Source organism: Balearica regulorum, chromosome 8 (genome assembly GCF_011004875.1).
Source record: "Balearica regulorum gibbericeps isolate bBalReg1 chromosome 8, bBalReg1.pri, whole genome shotgun sequence".
In the NCBI taxonomy this organism is placed as follows: domain Eukaryota; kingdom Metazoa; phylum Chordata; class Aves; order Gruiformes; family Gruidae; genus Balearica; species Balearica regulorum.
In genome coordinates, this window is record NC_046191.1 from 19683127 (window position 1) to 19701004 (window position 17878).

A 17878-nucleotide genomic window follows, 5' to 3' on the forward strand; every position below is an offset into this window, starting at 1 on the left:
TTATGTGTTACAAGTTGCAAAACTCAGCCAATTAATTCTGCCATTATTATAGCATATAGTTTTGAAGAACAAACTGACTTAATATACAAAAGAGAACACAGCTAATACAGTCACTGGGAATTTCTACTAAGGAATTTGCTGCCCCCCCCCCCCCCAAATAAACCAAACAAACCCCACATTAAACGGAGAAACATGCAAGAAATGTAAGGGTATAAACAACTCAATTCTTACATGTTTTTAATATAAACTAATTTTAATAACATGATATGACTAAAGCAGGGACGCTTTTTTCCGTTATAGCAATCCTTTGTAGGAAAGAAGACTCCTGTTAAAATGAACATAATGTCTTCCCTTGTTGTTGAGCATTTGGTCTCTTAGATTTTCTAGTAATCTTTTTTAAGGAATGGCATATCAAACTGAATAAGCAGTTAAGGGAGTATCATGTCTGCAAATGGAATGATGGATCTGACCAAGGTGTTGCTGACTTTGTTCATTTTCAGGACTGTGATTTCCTGAAGTCTTGATTTACAATCTTACATTTATTTAGAATACAAACTGGAAGCAAGCATTCCACATGCAGGCAAAACAAGGAGACAAGCCAGAAAAGAGGTCAGGGCTGAGGAGATCAAGCTCAGTCAGCTGCCCACCATCAACAGGAAGGCAGGCACGTGGGCTCCTTTAACCAACGATGAGGTCTGTGGTTTTCTGCAGCCTGGTGAAAAAAATTGTCTCAGCTTTAAATCCACAGCTTTCTCCAGTTAGCAGCTGCTTACCAAACTTCGCTTAGGGATTATACCAAATTTTTCCACTGCATTACTTTAACCCATATAAGGTTGTACACTCACATTGAAAACATAATAATGCTTGTACCATTCTCTTTTTTTAAAATTTTTGCTTTCACATTCTATATTTTCTACAACATTTCAGTCTGCTTTTGCTTCAGACAGCTTTTATTTTCCTCCAGATATACTTCTTGACTCCAAATCTTTCATTAAAGGACCTTAAGTAAGGGGGTAACCCTTAACTTACCCCCTTAAGTGGGGTAAGTTTTCAAAATTTCTTCTACATCTTTGTTTATAAAAGCCTATGTAGGTCTACAAAACTGTATTGATGATTGTCAGCCACTGATGGGAAAACACCTGACATGTATCACTCTGAGGCTCTCATTGTCAAATGAGATTTTATGTAAGAGAAATCAAGACCACTTGGAACAGCAGTAAATCTCACTTACTTTGCCAATTAATAACTTAACAATGAGAAGCATGATTCCTTCCACAGTTCAGCAGTAGCTCATAAAGGTGGGAGGATAGGGAGAGGAAAAGAAGACATCTTCTTATCCAAAAGGCTTGAATCTCAGCCAGAAATTTGCATTCTTTTCTTCTCTCACATGTCTTCTCTGCGTTGAAGTGACCAGATGGAAGGTTTGTAGTAATTTAATATGCATTTGCTTAGATATTTGGGGGATGTTGCTAACTGGAATTTTGTAGCTACTTGGGATCTGTCTGTACATGATTTCCATACACTTCATGGCTGAATATTTATATTCAGTATTTAGAATATGTTATTTTTTCTGCTTTGTTTTTATATTTTGAAGTTTCTAGGAGTGGACAAGTAGTTAGGGGATTTTTCTGAACTTAAATCCCGTATTGAGAATTGCTTTGGTATGCAAAAGCTGTAAGAAGACCTTGTCATTAATTAAGAACTTACATGCCATTTCCACATTCCAGTTTTCCAACATACTCCTTACTCTTCTATTTTTTTTTCCTGCTCTATTTACTAACTTAATATATTGAAAGGTAGCATAATCTAATACTTAAATCTGGGGAGGAAGAATCTAGGATGACAATTTTATGTATCTTTGGTGACATAATTTTTATCAGAACAATTTTTCTGTAAACTGGTGATACTTTCTATTTTTCTCTTCTCATTCATTTCTTGCAGAAGTTGACTAAAGTTCTATTCTAAAAATTAATTTCTGGAAGCATTTCACAGGACTGTCTTCAGTTTCAATATATTAAAACCAAAATCAATTAAATGCCAAAAGAAACTAGGACTGATATGTATAGAAAATCCATTGGGGATTTTTTGAAATAATTATTTGCAGTTATATTTTTATAGATTTGGATAAAAGTACAACTATTAATAACTACATATCTAAGGCATGTGAGGTAGACAAGATGTGAATTGGAAGGGAAGAAGTTGTTGGTGCAGTTTAACGCTCACCTCAGTAGTCTGTGTTGTATGATTGGTCAGGATGGAAAGCAATACTAGAGAAAATTACTGATGCAAACTCAGGTTCTACTGCAGATAAACTTGTCTGTGCTGTAGAATTATATACCTTGATTTTATACAGAAGTTAACTCCCTAAGGGCACTTACTGTTTGATGAACTAGGATAAAAAAAAAATCAAAACAAAAACCTGTAAAAAGTTGTTCAGGCATTTGATTTGAATATTTTCTCCTTGCTAGCAAATAATCTTCAAAATTGCACTTGTGTCAGTAATCACAAATTTATGTTTCTTTAAAATTAGTTAACTTAGGTATTCTACCAAAAAATAAAGAATTATTGTATCTGTAAATCACTCTTTTCTTTTTTTAAAATTTTTTCCCTTTTTTTCACCCCAGTTTAACTGACAACTACAATTCTGTTTTGCATCTTTTGATGCATATATTTCTGATATTTCTTTACTATTTATGGTAGCCAGAAGATAAAACTTGCTTTCTTGGTCCTTTAACTTTGCTCCCTGCTGATATTTGAGAAATCACTTTCTCTGATTCATACCAGAATAACTATTGGTATTTTCAATTTAAAGATGTTTAACAATGCAAATGTCTTTCTGCAGAAAGATTGTAGTGAAGATATTTCAGCATATGTGTGAACAGGCACAGAAAGATCTTGAAGGCCTTAGAACTATGGTTTTGAGCGGGTTTTTTTTGGGGGTGAGGAGGAGTGGCAATCAAGAAACTACTGAAATAAGTGGAGTTTGCACTGCAGCTGCCTTAGATTTATCAGTGGCTTTATCTAATCTGTACATAACTTAAAAACTTACAATTCCATCAATAGTTATATTTTTAATAGCCCACTGTAAGGACAAAGAAGTAGAGCAGTAGGCATGCAAAACACAAACATATAAACCTGAGATATATAACTTTAATAATTCATGGCAAACCAGGTCAGTCAGTGGGACTCTATGATCAGTTGTACTATTGCTCTGTACTTATTTTGGCTTGCTTTGGAAAAGGACAGGAGGGATTCTGATCTCTGCAGAATCTGAAATGTGTTTTGCTTAAGAAATAATAGGAGTTATATCTGATGGCTAATTTATAGAAGCACTGGCTGTGCTGAAGCATGAGATATAGAAAAATGTTACATGTCAAAATTGCTACATGACAAACCATGTTTATCTATGCTAGAGCTGTAATGTCAGAGAAAAATATTAGCTTCAACACAGGCTAAAATCACTGCACTTGTATAGTAATCTTGTATTTGTGCTTAGCATTATGCTTTCGTAAAACAATGATTTTCAAGATCCATTCTTTCTCAGTACAGGTTTGCTGTAACAGAATAACAGTAATATATAAAGATCTATGTCAAAACCAACCAGATTTTTCCCCCTCTTTGTATCAGAACCATGTGAAACAGAAAGGAAAAGATGCTGTTTTGTTACTTGAATGTTTTATTTTCAGCTATTTACAAAATCCTTTCACAGTTCTCCCTGCCAACAGGCAGTATTCTAGCCTGTAAGTAGGCCAGAATAATTTTTCCTGTGCTTGTCCTACAATAACTGTATGAAGTTATAGATTTTTCTCTAGCTTTTATGTCTTTCAGGTAATGTAGTCCATGTGTCTATAAAACCATAATTGCTCCTGGCTATAGGATTCCCTTAGGCTTCTACTTAAGATGAAAGGATCTTATAGTATTTGCCCAGTAATAATTTTCTTCAATTTCTCTCCTTTATTTCTGCTAGTACTTACTTAGACATCACCAAGTAATCCCACTATCATTTGAGGGATATATTATTTTTTAAGTGTCTCTATGACTTTATTTTTTCTCTAGTTATCACATAGTCAGTACTAAATTTTAATTCTGATGTCAGTCGTACTTCTCCTTGAGGACATCGGTTGTAGCTCCTGAAAGCCCCTTTTTTTTGACAAATGCAGTGTCCTGGGGCACTTGTGACTAAGAGGTAGACTAAGGAACCTAACCATATTGTTCTCAGGTAGAACACTCTGTCAGCTGACCATTTCTACTGCTACGGCATACTGTGTATCAGTGGTAAATTTTCTTAGCTCCAAATCTGCACTGCTTTTCACTTTGTATGGAATACCTATCCTGTATTCTTCCTTCAGATGTACACTAGCACTCTCCCCACCTTCAATTTACAGTTAAAAGGTTAGGGATCAGTTGTGTCAGTACAAATATTCTTGCTTCGCAGAGTAAAACATCACGAACTTAAGTGATAACTTCAAACATTTCACCATAATAGGAAATAACATTTATCAGGAGTCATCAAAAGCCCTATAAATGCAGTATTGGTTAACGCTATCTAGGCTTACTTGCATCCTGAGTGTCATCTGAAGTTCTAACCTTGATATGTTGATAAAATTGAAAACAAAAATTATGTATTTGTAGTCAGTAAAAAGCAACCAGTTAACTTAAGTGGGATCAAAGTAAGCTGAAACCCAAGGAATTGCTGATCACCTGAAATAAAATACTAAAGCAGTATAACAAAAGAATGAGCTTGTACCTCACTGCTGTAACAAGACAAATAGACCAATAGGAAATGTTCCACCTTAGTAAGATAAGAGAAATTTCATTTACTTAATGTAATGCTGATTGGGATTCATAACCTCAGTGAGACACTTCTGGGTGTGTGCTGTTAGAATAAATACATCCATTCCACTCCAGATTAAAAGCTGTTGTCACTAATAAAGAAAATGATCAAGACAGTATTTGTTGCTTAATGACACTTGTTTGTGTGTGCTACATCTGCTCATACTACCTTGCCCTTCAGTTAAAATTTCAACAGACTGTTTTAGAGATAAGTATGGGTGGGTGTACATAGAGTTTCTCACCAGTTCTGTTTCATGACTCACACAAGGATGTGTTGCAAAGTGTAGTGTGGGGACTAAAGAACATTTTTTTTTTTTCCTCCTTCCAGTGAACTAATAGTAATGTATACTAGACAGACTAGGGCTTGTCAAATCCATGTGCCTCATCCCTCATCTTGGGGGACAGAGTGAGAAATAAAGACTAGTCTCACAGCAGCAAAAAGTCTATGCAACTATAATAGATGGTGTAGTGACAATTGCTTGATAAAATGCAGCTGAGTCACACCCTCAACACAAACCTCTATGCAAATTGTACAGTCTAGCCCAAACTGTGTGGATGCAGTTTACTGACTTAGATTAACGCTACATTTTATTCCCTGGTGGTTGGTTTGTTGTGCAGGTCTCTCCATCTTTTTCCCTCTCTTTCTTCAGAATTATGTGTTTTGTTACTTGTTTTGGCAGTGATCTCCATAGTTAGTGGTATGATTTATTCTGTTATTTTTTTCTCTTAAGTATTGCAATTGCTGTAGCTGGTCATGTGTGCCCTTCCTCGGAATGATTTTTCTCTGTGTGTGTGTGTAAGATTAGGGCATATTATAATTTTAAAAGCCTATCTTCTTTTTGGTTTTCTTATACATCTTCTACTGTATTGGTAATTCAGATTAACCACAGTAGATAGTATTTAGCTGGTTTCATAGTAGTATGTAAATATAAGCAGTCATACCTGCTTAGATACCAAATAATCACGGGGATTTTGTGGTCCTCAACCTTTCATATTAATGGGAGATTGAATAAGTGGTTTGGTGGATGATTTTTTTGTTTGGGTTTTTTTTTTTTTTTTTGTAATATAACTTTCAGATTAGTCATGCAGCAAGTAAAAAAAGGAGTATCCAAGTATCTCACCTCATTGCTGTGGTAGATAAAGAGAAAACCGGTGAATCAGATGACTACTGAATCATTGAAATTATAACAAAGGATAGTCAAAAGGGGTATTCAGAATTTGTCTGAAATAGACTTCTGCGGCAGCAATCCAAAACTTAAGCAGGCTGATTGTATCAAAAAAAAAGGACTTAATGTAATCCTACTGTTGATTTAATTCCTAATTTACAATGTGGCCTTTGTCTGCAGTACCTAGTGAATTACCTTTTGTATTCAAGTATCTTCCTGTCAAAAGATTATTCAATGTAGCCTGACTGTGATCACAGCTGCCAAAGTTATTGATGTTAATACTTTAAAGACACATACTGGAAGTATTCTAACAAATAAGATTTTGTTATTATACCACTTTTCCCTTGATTTTCCCTTTATTTTAATCCTATGTATACTTGCTATGACCGTCAGCTAGTGATGAACATGCTGTTATACTGGGATGTATGTCAAAAAAGTTGGAACACAGAGCTGTGGGGATTTTGACACTATTGCAGATGCTGAATCATGTAATCTTTCATAAAATGCTGAATCAAGAATCTTTCATGAGGAATTTTTTTTGTCCTCTCTCACTATAGGACTATTCTAAAGTGTGATTATTCTAATAGCTACTCAATTCCCTTGAGAATCAGCCTGAAAGTACTAATAGTCACCTTGCACTCATTTGTTCTTGTACTCACATTTGGTTTTAATCTGAACAGTTTTCTTCCCTGTTCTTGTTTTTCCTCTGTGCACTTATGTACAAAGATCATAGCTTGGGTGTCTTCATGTGTTTCTTTAAACAAGCGAAGCTCTCTGGTGTTTTTTCTGTTGGATGGGATCTCTGATCAAGTCACTAGCTCCTTTTTTGCACTTGTGGAACCTTCAGTTCTTTCATTAACATGGGTGACCAGTATTTTTCCAATAACCCAGATGAAGACTTGCACAAAGCCACTGATACTTCTCTGTGGAATATAACTTTTCTGATACAACATAGGGTCACATATATCTTACTCAGACTGGCAACAGTCTGATAGCCATAGTGTCTGATCGCCATTCTGTGATTACTTAGTATCTCAGGGCATTTTCATCCTACAGTTCATTTCCAATAAGGCCCTATTTTATGACAGAAGACTTTAGGGGTTTGGTGGTGCAGGGTTAATTAAACCTCATGGTGTTTTTTTTGTTTGGTGGGGTTTTTCTTCTGTCTACTCTAAAATCTGACAAAATATTAAGGTAAGACTTAATGGCCAGTAATTGTCAATTTACCATTTTATGTAGACATAGTGAGACTATTTGCCCCAGTAGATTTGCTAACACTTAAAAAAGTGTGAGAGATACATTAATTACTTAGTTATATATACATTTTTTTAATTTGCTTGCCATACAGTATCTAAACTCTGGAGTCAAAAGCCAGTGTTTCTGGTAAGGGAACTATAACGTAAAGAACAAAACTCAGTGACCACTTACAATCTGATTTAGCTATCTTTAATAGCTCTTGAAATGTGGTGGCTACTTTGAATGAAAAATGAAGAATATGTGTTGAAAATGAAGTGAAATGGGGGAATATGAATAACAATGCTAAATTTACCTCAGTTATGGGGATAAGAGGATATTCACTTGGCTTATCTTTATACTTTGAATTCTGAGTGGAGATAGAACAGGTCTTGCTTTGCATGGCCCTCCAAAGTAGCCCAACTGAAAGTTAATGGTTATATGGGGAGATGAAAGAGAGTAGACTCATAATTTAGTCTAAAGTGGAATGTTGATTAATCTAAATACATACACATGTTTGTACTGCAGTATTGACTTTATTTGCAATGTAAGACAGGGCAGACCAGGGAGTGAGGTATGATTTCTACTCTTTGTGTGTAGTTCCACAAATTCAGCTAGACTTGAGACATGTAGGGAAAAAAAAAAAGTGTGAGAAGAATTCATAAGTTTGGTCTGAAGTTTTCAATGTCAAAATTCAAATACATGTGTTCTTTATGAAATAGCTGAATGGTATCTACAGCCAAGAAGGAACTTAGTCAAGTTAGAGATAGCATGCTATCACTACATGGCCAATCTTCATAAATTTCTGAAGCTTTCTCGGTTACAGGTGTTTTACAGAAATTTCTATCCTTATCTTCTCCTAGAATGTCCATAGGAATTACCTGGTGAGCAGACAGAACACAGCTTGAAAACATTTGAAACTAAAATGGGTTGGTTCTTCAATCTTAGAATTTGCAGTTTGCAATCTGCCATCAGCATGAAAATTACATCACTTCAGAAATAAGGGAGAGGTAACAACTGCAAGAGGTTTCAGGAAGATTGCAGGACGCAGGGGAAACAGCTCTTGCTTTGTTTGTGATGTTTTGATGCTGTGAGCTTGGTCCTTTTGCAGAGGAATTTGTTTAACTTGAGTCTTTTTCAATTCAGGCAGTGAGGAATACACGCTAGAAGATGATTTCTTTACTGATGCTGTCAACTGACTTTAGTTACTACTATGAAAAGCACTGTGGAAGTACTTACTGAAATTATTTTGCAAGCAGTGTAGGTAGACTATTGCTGCAAGATGCAGTCTGCTACAAAGGCACTGAATCTACATGGAAGACTGTACTGTAACTGGTGTGCTTCGTTGCCTAATGATGAGGAGATGCAGAGAAGACACAAAATTTCACTGACTCTTCAGTCTTGGAATATAGTAAGAAAGGGGAGATAGTGGTAAAAAGTGTGTGTAGTTCCACAAATTCAGCTAGACTTGTGAGACATGTAGGAAAAAAAAAAAAGCGTGAGAAGAATTCGTAAGTTTGGTCTGAAGTTTTCAATGTCAAAATTCAAATACATGTGTTCTTTATGAAATAGTTGAATGGTATCTACAGCCAAGAAGGAACTTAATCAAGTTAGAGATAGCATGCTATCACTACATGGCCAATCTTCATAAATTTCTGAAGCTTTCTCGGTTACAGGTGTTTTATAGAAATTTCTATCCTTATCTTCTCCTAGAAGTGGTATAAAAGAATAGTGGTAAAGATATAAAAGATAGTGGTAAAAAGAAATGGGGCTTTGGACAACATGACTACAAGTGTTAAGTTGTGTTTCTAATACTGAATGGGGTTAAGTGTGGCAGGTCACGTGCAGCCACTGTCTAATGAGCACAGTGGGCACAGGGTTGAGGAGACAAAACTGGAGGACTTAGCAACTGCACAAAACACTACTCGGCTGCTGAACCTGTGACCCTGCAGCTCACACTGGATAATGTTTAGTGACCAAATGAGGCAGAGAGAGCTGTTGAAATATTTAAATTGCAAATGTCAAGATTTTTGTTTTTAAACTTTCTACTGACATTGGAAGGGGGCAGGGTCTCTCAGAGAGGTTAGTATGCCTCTAATGCTCATCAAATTTTCCACTATTTAAAAAAATCAGAAGTCTTAGAAAATATTTTCTGAGTTGTTTTTAAGAATAGATAAGTAAATACATACAGTAACTTCATGATTTTCCAAATGACAATATTACTATTGCTGAAGTGATATGCTAATCCTCAGATTCCTTTATTTGGAATTAAAAAATAAATTCTTACTAAATGGTGCAACTGCGTAAGTAAATACTAAGGCAATAATGATATTGCCTGTGAGCACTGAGAACACTTCCTCTGTGGTTAGCTTTCGAAGACCAAACTGAAAAGAATAATTTACTTTCCTGGAATGGTCATTCCAGAAAATGGTGTTACAGAGATGGCCAGGTCAGTGGAGTCAAATGTCTGAACAGAACTGTCAGTCTGACACATGGCTTTCTAAATGGGTAAATTTGCACATTTTCCTCAGAAATGTGTAAATATGTTTTCATTTAAATATCACTCTTCTACTGTCCATATTCTGACATATAAAAGCAATACATGAAAAAAAAAATCTTGAAATTGAGGAAAGTCTCATAGTTTCAGAACATCACCAGATTCAAAAAACAACATACAATCTGAAGTCATAGATGGTTCTTTTGCCATATAAATATAATCTTGATCCTCAGATGAACTAAATTCATGTTAATTCCATTATCTTCAGAAGTTATACAATTTCACATGAGCTGAAAATTGAATCCAATATGTGAAATTTAGAATGGCTCTAAAATTTTAAAATATTTCTGTAGTTGTGCAGTCCTTTGAGGTTCTTGTTGTTAAACCATTCACTTTTTGGCTATTCTTTCTCTTTAGCCCTTTCCAGACTCAACTGTTTCTAACACTTGTAATTAGTGGTGCTAATATAAGATAAGAATATAAGGGAAAAATACTAAAAGCACTAAGCATTTTAGTAAAAGAAATAAGTCTATTTACCTGCAAGTGAACAAGTGGATATTAAATGGAGCAGTTGAAAACTAATTGTGTTAAGAACTTTTAGCCTTCCACTACATGGAAGATCTGTTCCATAAGTATTTCAGAGTAAGGCATATATGATATACAAATGCTGTGAAGCCAGTATTTTGTTTAGTGGATATTCTGGATGGAAGCCCAGACTGACATAATATACAAATGCTGTGCAGCAAGTTTCTATGGTATTTTCTTTAGTGGATAGTTTGGGCAGAAACCCAAACTGGGTTGGTAAAAAGCCAATGTCAGTCAAGCCTGATTTTGTTTTCCCCCTGTTTTTCTGTGATTCATGTTGAGGCTATCATCTCTATGTAAGCTTGGAAAGGCTCTTTTGGGCTACAAGAATTCCCCTGGCTCAGGCACCCACAGCTTTTCCAAACTAGAACAGAATGCTGTAAACAAACAACACCAAAACTAACTGTCACTGCTTTGTTTTCTGTCCCTGGGACTTTCACAGGGCTAAGCAGCTGTTGACATGAGGCACAGGCCTTTGAAAGCATGCAGGAGAGCCTCACGAGGGGTTTTTAGGAAGCATGCTGAAGCGGGACTCCAGGTGCCTGTGCTGTACCTCCTGTTCTCCCACTAATGCTCTGTGACCCCTCTCTGAATACGTTGCACTGTACATTGTGTAGATCTGCCTGAGCAAGTGTTAAATAGCCATTTTGAATCTAATCACAAGCTTTAGCACTGCTGGAAGAGATCCTTGTTTCCCCTCATGTGTCACATGTTGTTAGTGGTGGCAGGAGCCAGAGGAGGAAACACGCAGCAGAGCTGGGCCAGACATGCTGTATCAACAGGTGGAGTGCTATAGGAGGGGAGATGGGATGGAGAGAAAAGGGGAGGCATCCTGGTAAGGGGCTGGGCTGGGGGAGAGTTCTCTGCTGTGGTTTGGAGAGAAGGAGAAAGATACTGAAAGGCAGCAAGGTAAAGGTGGGAATCCCAGAGCTCCTATTCACTCACAAGACCACAAACATCTCCACCAGAGTTACATAGTTTATTGTGAGTATAGGACAATACCTCTACCTCCAGCCTTTCTGATAACCTCTATCACTCCCTTGACAACTTCTGCCATGCCCCAAAGACCCCATTTACTGCACCAAGACTGTTCAAACTTGACTTGTCTCTCACTGGTTCATTCTTGGAATCTTCTTTGCTGACACTGCAAAGTTGAATGTTACCTTTCATCCTTGAGGCCATAAAAGTACTTTTGGCCTAGGTTTCTTCTGAAGTTTTGAATTTTCCTAATATGCTACTTTTTTGTAGTTTCTATCACATCACTGCTAAGAGTACATGAAGAACCTAGGTTAGACTTAGCTTGCATATCTCCAGCTGTTTGTTTGCTTTATGTCTTGCTGGAAAGAAACTAAAAGTTTGAGCATAAATAATTGTAAGCTGCAAAGGCATTCTTGTTGCACAGAGTAAATAGATGTAAGAGATGCTTTTATTTGCAGACATTAGAACCAGCTCAATGCTAATCCTACACTGAAGGTGCAGCTCCAGGACAACTTCAGCCAATGTAATTTAGTTCTGCCACAGCCCAACTTCCTCACATGTTCTGGTGTAAGCATTTGCCTAATCCTTGAGAGGAACAGTTTTGACAGCTAAACTGCCAAAAAACTGATCATACAAAATAATAGTTTTCTACTAGCTTAGCTCCCAGAGTTGACTCACTATAGATCAGACCATGGCAGCACCAACTTACATTTAAAGTGTTGTGGTATTGCATGAGAGCCACAATTAATGCTAGTGATTACAAGAAAAATAATTGTAGTCCTTCCTTCCAGCTGAAGACCAAAAGGAAAAAGAAGAAAACAATATATTTTGTAATACCTTCAGTCTTTCCTGGCTAGACACATTAACTGATTTACTCATAGAATGAGAAAAATGATGATCTCTTCCAATTGTTTCATGTTCTCTAATTACTCAACTATCCCATTTGTTTTTAGAGACTATACAGTGTCACTTTTAGAAACAATATGCAATAAATGGAGAGTTTAACTGTTTCTTTAGTGTAATAACAGGAATAATTAGTGTAATAACAGAACAATTTTAGAATAGAAAAACATGCCTTCCTTAGTTCAAGAATAAATTAATTCAACCTGTTTACTTGTTGATGTGAAGACCAAGAAACAATTCCAGCTAGCCTAAAAGAAACTGCCTGCAGAAGAAGTGGTTCTCTTAGGTCTACAGAGGCATTTGTAATGTCGGCTAGTACTTGGAAACTGAAGTTAAACCTTAAGATCAGTAATAAGATGCAAATTTTCTACAGTCACAGCAAAGCATAACCATTATATGTAAATATTATGATAGGGTTTATAACACTTGAGATTATTCACAAAGACAAAATGTCTTTAAGGCAGACACTATTGCTCAGATACTTCTTTAAGCTGCAAGTTTGAAACCTCTAGGACTGGTCTGGGCTGTTTCCTCTGCAGAATAATAATGAGTAAAATGGATGAAATTCTGCCCTACTCTTTAGCCTAGCTTTAGTGACACCTCTTAAGTTAATCTTGGATGAAAGAAAAAATTTCTGGCCATGCATCTTTGCATCTTATCTATGCATCTAATGAAACCTGTGTCATTTGGACAAAGGTGCTATATACAAATAACAAGGCTTCATGACTTATGTGCAAATCAGTCAACATATTGTAGAAGGGTAGATTGTAAAAACAACTTGTGGTGTTGAAAGCATGATAAATACTGAAATCCTGGAAATGTAATTTAGTAGTAGTCTATTTTACACAGCAAGACTAAGCATGAAAGGCTTAGTCCTGAGCTAATAAGACTCAACAAGTTAGTGAAATAGAGTTGTAATGCCCTACAGCATCCTAGCTGTCTACTGTGGGAAACATGGTGTTGGTCTAGGCTTTATTAATACCTTTTTTTTTTCCCACTCCTAGTTTACTGTCACTCTTCTCTAAATGGCAGTAATTTGTTCAATCTTGGACAGTCTGCATCTCATCAACCAAAGAGAAAGAGCAAATTATTAGGAATCTCTCCTTTCCCCAACCCAAAGAGAGACATTAAGGTCTGGTTATGCTTTGCCACCTTTCCTCTGCTCACTTTTCCCCTGTGCTTTGGAAAATGTTCCAGACACTTTGTGCTTCTGTGCCTACTCATAGGTGGGTACAGTTTGTTCCTTTTGCATAACTGCTTCTGTTAAACTCTCCTTGGCCTCTAATGAGTTTAGTTTACCCATACAGATGAGCTCATACCAGTTTATTTTTCAAGGGATTATACAGTCCAGTTGCATTTGAAGTTGTTCCTATACTGATGACTGATGTATGTATTGACATAATAAATGCCATTCTTCTTGGCGTGGTCAAGTTTCATTCAAATAAATTGTTTGTGTAACTCTGCTTTTGAAAATCTCTAGAGTGTACGTATCAAGTAAACTAAGCAAGTATATTGCAGAAACCAATGAGCAGGGGATCTCACCAGCCATCCCTATAGGGACCCTTAAAAATATTTAAAGGTCAAAGCTTATGTGGGATATGAAAAATCCATATTCATTAATTTAATGGGAAATAGGTATTTGTATCCTTTGTGAAAATTGAAGAGCTTTAGATTATGTATTTATTTAGGTATCCTCTCAATATTTTTGTGTTGTTTTGCTGAATCTTATATGGCGTGCCATACAACTATCAAGACACCATTCTATTTCTATACGTGTTAAATTCATGCTAAAATACACAGTTTACTGTGCAGTTAAACCACAAGGGTCTTGATTGTTTGAAATTCATTTTTAGGTGGGTAGCTCATATGCTAACCTAATGTAAGCCCAGCCCATCAACACAGTCTTTGCCAAAAGGAAATTGCAAAAGAGGCAAAAATATCTGACTGTTAGTATTACCTGAATTATTTAAGTGCCTAAGAAATCTAATTTTACCTAAAATACCTTACCATGGTATAGCCATGTACTTGCTATATTGCATTCTTGAGAAATGGCAGGTGACATCTTGTAGTGTACAGGTACCAGACAGAATGATGCTTCCACAAAGTTTATAAGAACAGTTAGCTTCAAATTCTAATGTGTCTCAGTATATTTCAGTTTGTCTACATTAATGAGAAGCTGCTGCTCATTATCAGAGATCTTGTGAGAGAGGTTTTGAGCTCTGCTTTGAATAGACCTACAAAAAGATTGTTATGATTGTCTATCTAGAAATATGCAGGTGAACTGCAGCATTGCTTGGGAAAACTACTGTAGAGTTAGGAGTTTGGGTGATTCATAGAATCTGGCAGAGCTGGAGGAGGGATCTGCTACCTAAATAGGATATCTAAGACTGGTTTGTGCAAATACAAGGTGATTAGGAACCTTGTCTCCTCAGAACTCACCTTTTGTATTCCTGTGATCCAATTGGCTGTGCAAGGGAAATAAGTCTCAAATGCTGACACAGTGTTAACAGGAGACCAAAATTTGGGTGTTAGCACTCCACTTGTAAGCAAACTAATTTATTTTTTTTTTTTTAATATGGGGATTTAAAGGGTTTTAGAACTGAAGAGTGAACTAATCTGTCTATAGCCACAGGCAGGATTGATTTTGTAGAACTGGAATGTATCACCACCTCTCAGATCTTTATCAAAATTAATAATTTGATGTTTACATATGGGTTTCTAGCTGTATCTATTACTGATGACAAAAGCTTTTAAACTGAAATACAGTTTGCTTCTCTTCTTCAAAAGTGGTTAAGATCTGAAAGAAAGTCATAGTGAAACAGCCAAAGTTGCGTCACTGTAAAAATGGAATCAGATAAATACATCTTAATTTCAACATTTTTATAAAATGTAGTTGCTTTCTTCTAATTAAACAAATTAGTTCACATCTTGTAGTATTAAAAGGAGCATAAGCCAAAAACTTTCTTAACCTCAAATACGAATCCACAAAGAAGATTTTTGACACTGCTTTCATGTAATACCTCTCTTCAATGATCAGGAAGTAAAAACACCTCCCTCTCATTCTGCTCTGAGCTTGCCTTTCAGTGCCAGAATTTCCATTTCTCACTTCCTCCTTATATCATCACATCACAGAATGAATGGTGAGAGGCTAACTACACAAAAAAGGTCAGGAATTTATTATTAATACTGAAAAAAACTTTATTCATGTTTGTGAGCTTAGTAATGCAGTGGAATAGATCTTGAATATAGTTACATCAGCCCAGAATTACTGGGGTACTGGTTCATTAAGGGAAGGACAAGGTGACTGTTCTCCAGGTGACTGATAAATCCTTTTACTTTGACTGTTACAGACTGTGGTGTTAGTTTTTCAGTAAACCATGGCACATCCTTATGGCTACAGAAATAGCAAGACACAATATTGATCTGTGCCAGCCAGAGATGTGAGGAGGAGCTGGAGCCCTTCCCTCCCACATATGCCTTTTCCTTAAAGATGGGTTGTATATCATTAGAATTGTATGTTGTTAGAATATACAAATAATAAACCAGAAGAATGTAATTCTGTAATAATAGAAAACACTGCTCTGCTGAGCACAGGAGACTAAAAAGAAGACTTGTAAACAAAACTGTTGCTTACTATCTCATTGCAGGAGTGATGTCTCACCTTTTTTGGTGACTTTGTCTTTTCAAATTATTTCCCAACAATTCTCTCTGAATTCTTAGGAAAACCTTTGGGTGCATCTACTTTAGCATTATTTTTTTTTTTTTTGTCAAGAATGTGCTTTTGAAGTGAATCTCCAATGTTCCCATTTGTTATGATTTGGTTCATATTGTCTAGCAATCTCAGAGCACACAAACTGGACTCCTTTCAGATGGAACTAAAGTGCAAGATTTGCCCCTGGATGCTCCATGTCTTCCAACTACTGTTGTGCTTTTGGGTTACTAGGACTAGGCTAGAACTTGTCTGCAGTAAAACTACTGAATCACTTACACTGTAGATATTTGGTCTGCAGGACCAACAGTACAAGTCCTCTCCTACTTCATTTGTTATTGCAGTCAAAGCCTTCTATCCATTGCCTGTCATACTGGCACTAGAGCTGCTCCCTGCAGCAGGTGAATCCCATTCTCCTCACAGGAGTCTCCCAGTCTATGCAGTTTCTCACTTACTGTCTCCCTGCTGGCTGCCTCAGGCTGTACCCTAGGAGTTTTCCAGGCTGAGCATGTTCAGTTGCTTTTGGGATGAAGTGCTCACCTTTCCAAGGCAAACAGGCAGCCTTTCTTTATCTAGCCACAGGACTTGTTAAACAGTAGGTACAATATGCCTCTTTTAGAGAACACATAGAAACTTACAATGCACACTGATGGTCTTCAGGGACACTGGGCATTACACTTAAGAAATAGACAGCTGGAAAAAATGAAATGTCTTTGGACCATGTGGTTTCTGAGAAACTTAAAGAAAATAGTTCTACCAGAGGTTACACATGTGATTTCCTGAAGGTGAACCAAGAGGTTTCTTGAAAGGTGAACTTGCAGTGCTCAGGTTTTACTGCCCTGGAAGCACTGGTAGCTTTTTGGCAGTGGATGAAGTTCATGAGCATGGTCAGTAGATGTTCCTGTGTGGGAGAGCGTTTTGGGGCATATACAGTAGACTTCCAGAGTTTGGCATTACTATAAACTTGCTAGGCAATGCTGCAGAGCAGAACAGTGGGAAGCAATGACTAACACATCTGTCTATAAAGAAAGGGACTGGAAATCAGTCAGCCTGAAAGGTTAGAAGCCACTGGCTTTTCTTATACAAACTTCCATAAAATAACATTATATCAGAGGAACCTATTGGGCAACCTAGGTATTTCACTGCACCCAAGGAAATGAGTGAGCAGTTGAGAAGAAAAGCATGTCTGAAACAAAATGAATGCATGGTTGGATCCTCTAACGCAAGAAGCCAAACTATTGCTCTGAAGTTAAATGCCTCTTCCATAATGTTCAGCTCTGATGCTGGTGTGAAGTTACTGATCAAAAGTGGAACTGGTATAGGGGCTTTTAGTTTGTCTGGATCACAAGCAAAGAAATAAATTAAGTAAGGACATGTTAAAACTGACCCCACTGGGTCCTTTGGGCTCATTTGCATCCTTGTCCTCAGTGACTTTCACTCTCAGATGCTGTAATAACAATCTCATTATCTTGTTTCCTCAAAGAAATTGAATAATTGATGAAGATATAGTTTTCATTTCTCGTTTAGTGTTTAAAACTTCAGGATTAAAATGCTTTAAAGCCAATAGTAGAGGACAGGAAGTAGCACGGCACTGTAAAAACCGTGCTGACAATGACAAAATACTGAATTGTTAAAAGTCATAGTTTTTTTTTTTTTTTTTTCTGCATTACAGTGCTGTTACATGAAGGGTAACTTCCTGCTTTTCAAATTCCCAGTCAGGGACTGTCTCACTTACTAGTGAGTGTGTCTGCTAGTGTGTAGAGATTTAACAGCTTTTTCTCTGTAAATGATAGTCTTGTGCAACTACATTAAAAACTGATGCTGAAAACCATGTGCTTCACAGACATTTTATTTTTCCCATTGTCTGGCTGCCAGTATCCCTGAAGAACGTCAGTGAACATTATAGGAACTGTAGCAAGTTCTTCTGACAGCAGAACTAGGGTAGAAAAATTTATTGAGTTTTTTCTTAAATAA

The 17878-nt window shown here is 36.6% G+C and overlaps 1 protein-coding gene across 2 annotated transcripts in view; it reads left to right on the forward strand.

Annotated features, from left to right (window-relative positions):
* The first annotated feature begins 830 nt into the window (after positions 1-830).
* The window catches only part of SLC44A3 (solute carrier family 44 member 3), a 92681-nt gene continuing 75633 nt past the window's right edge, over positions 831-17878 (forward strand). Inside the window, exon 1 of one of the 2 annotated variants that reach the window (XR_012836553.1) lies at positions 831-1042. The gene's annotated coding sequence lies outside the window, so the exon portion shown is untranslated. Of the gene's footprint in view, positions 1043-1409; positions 1422-17878 lie in introns of those variants that run through there. The other variant, XR_012836554.1, reaches the window with a different exon arrangement.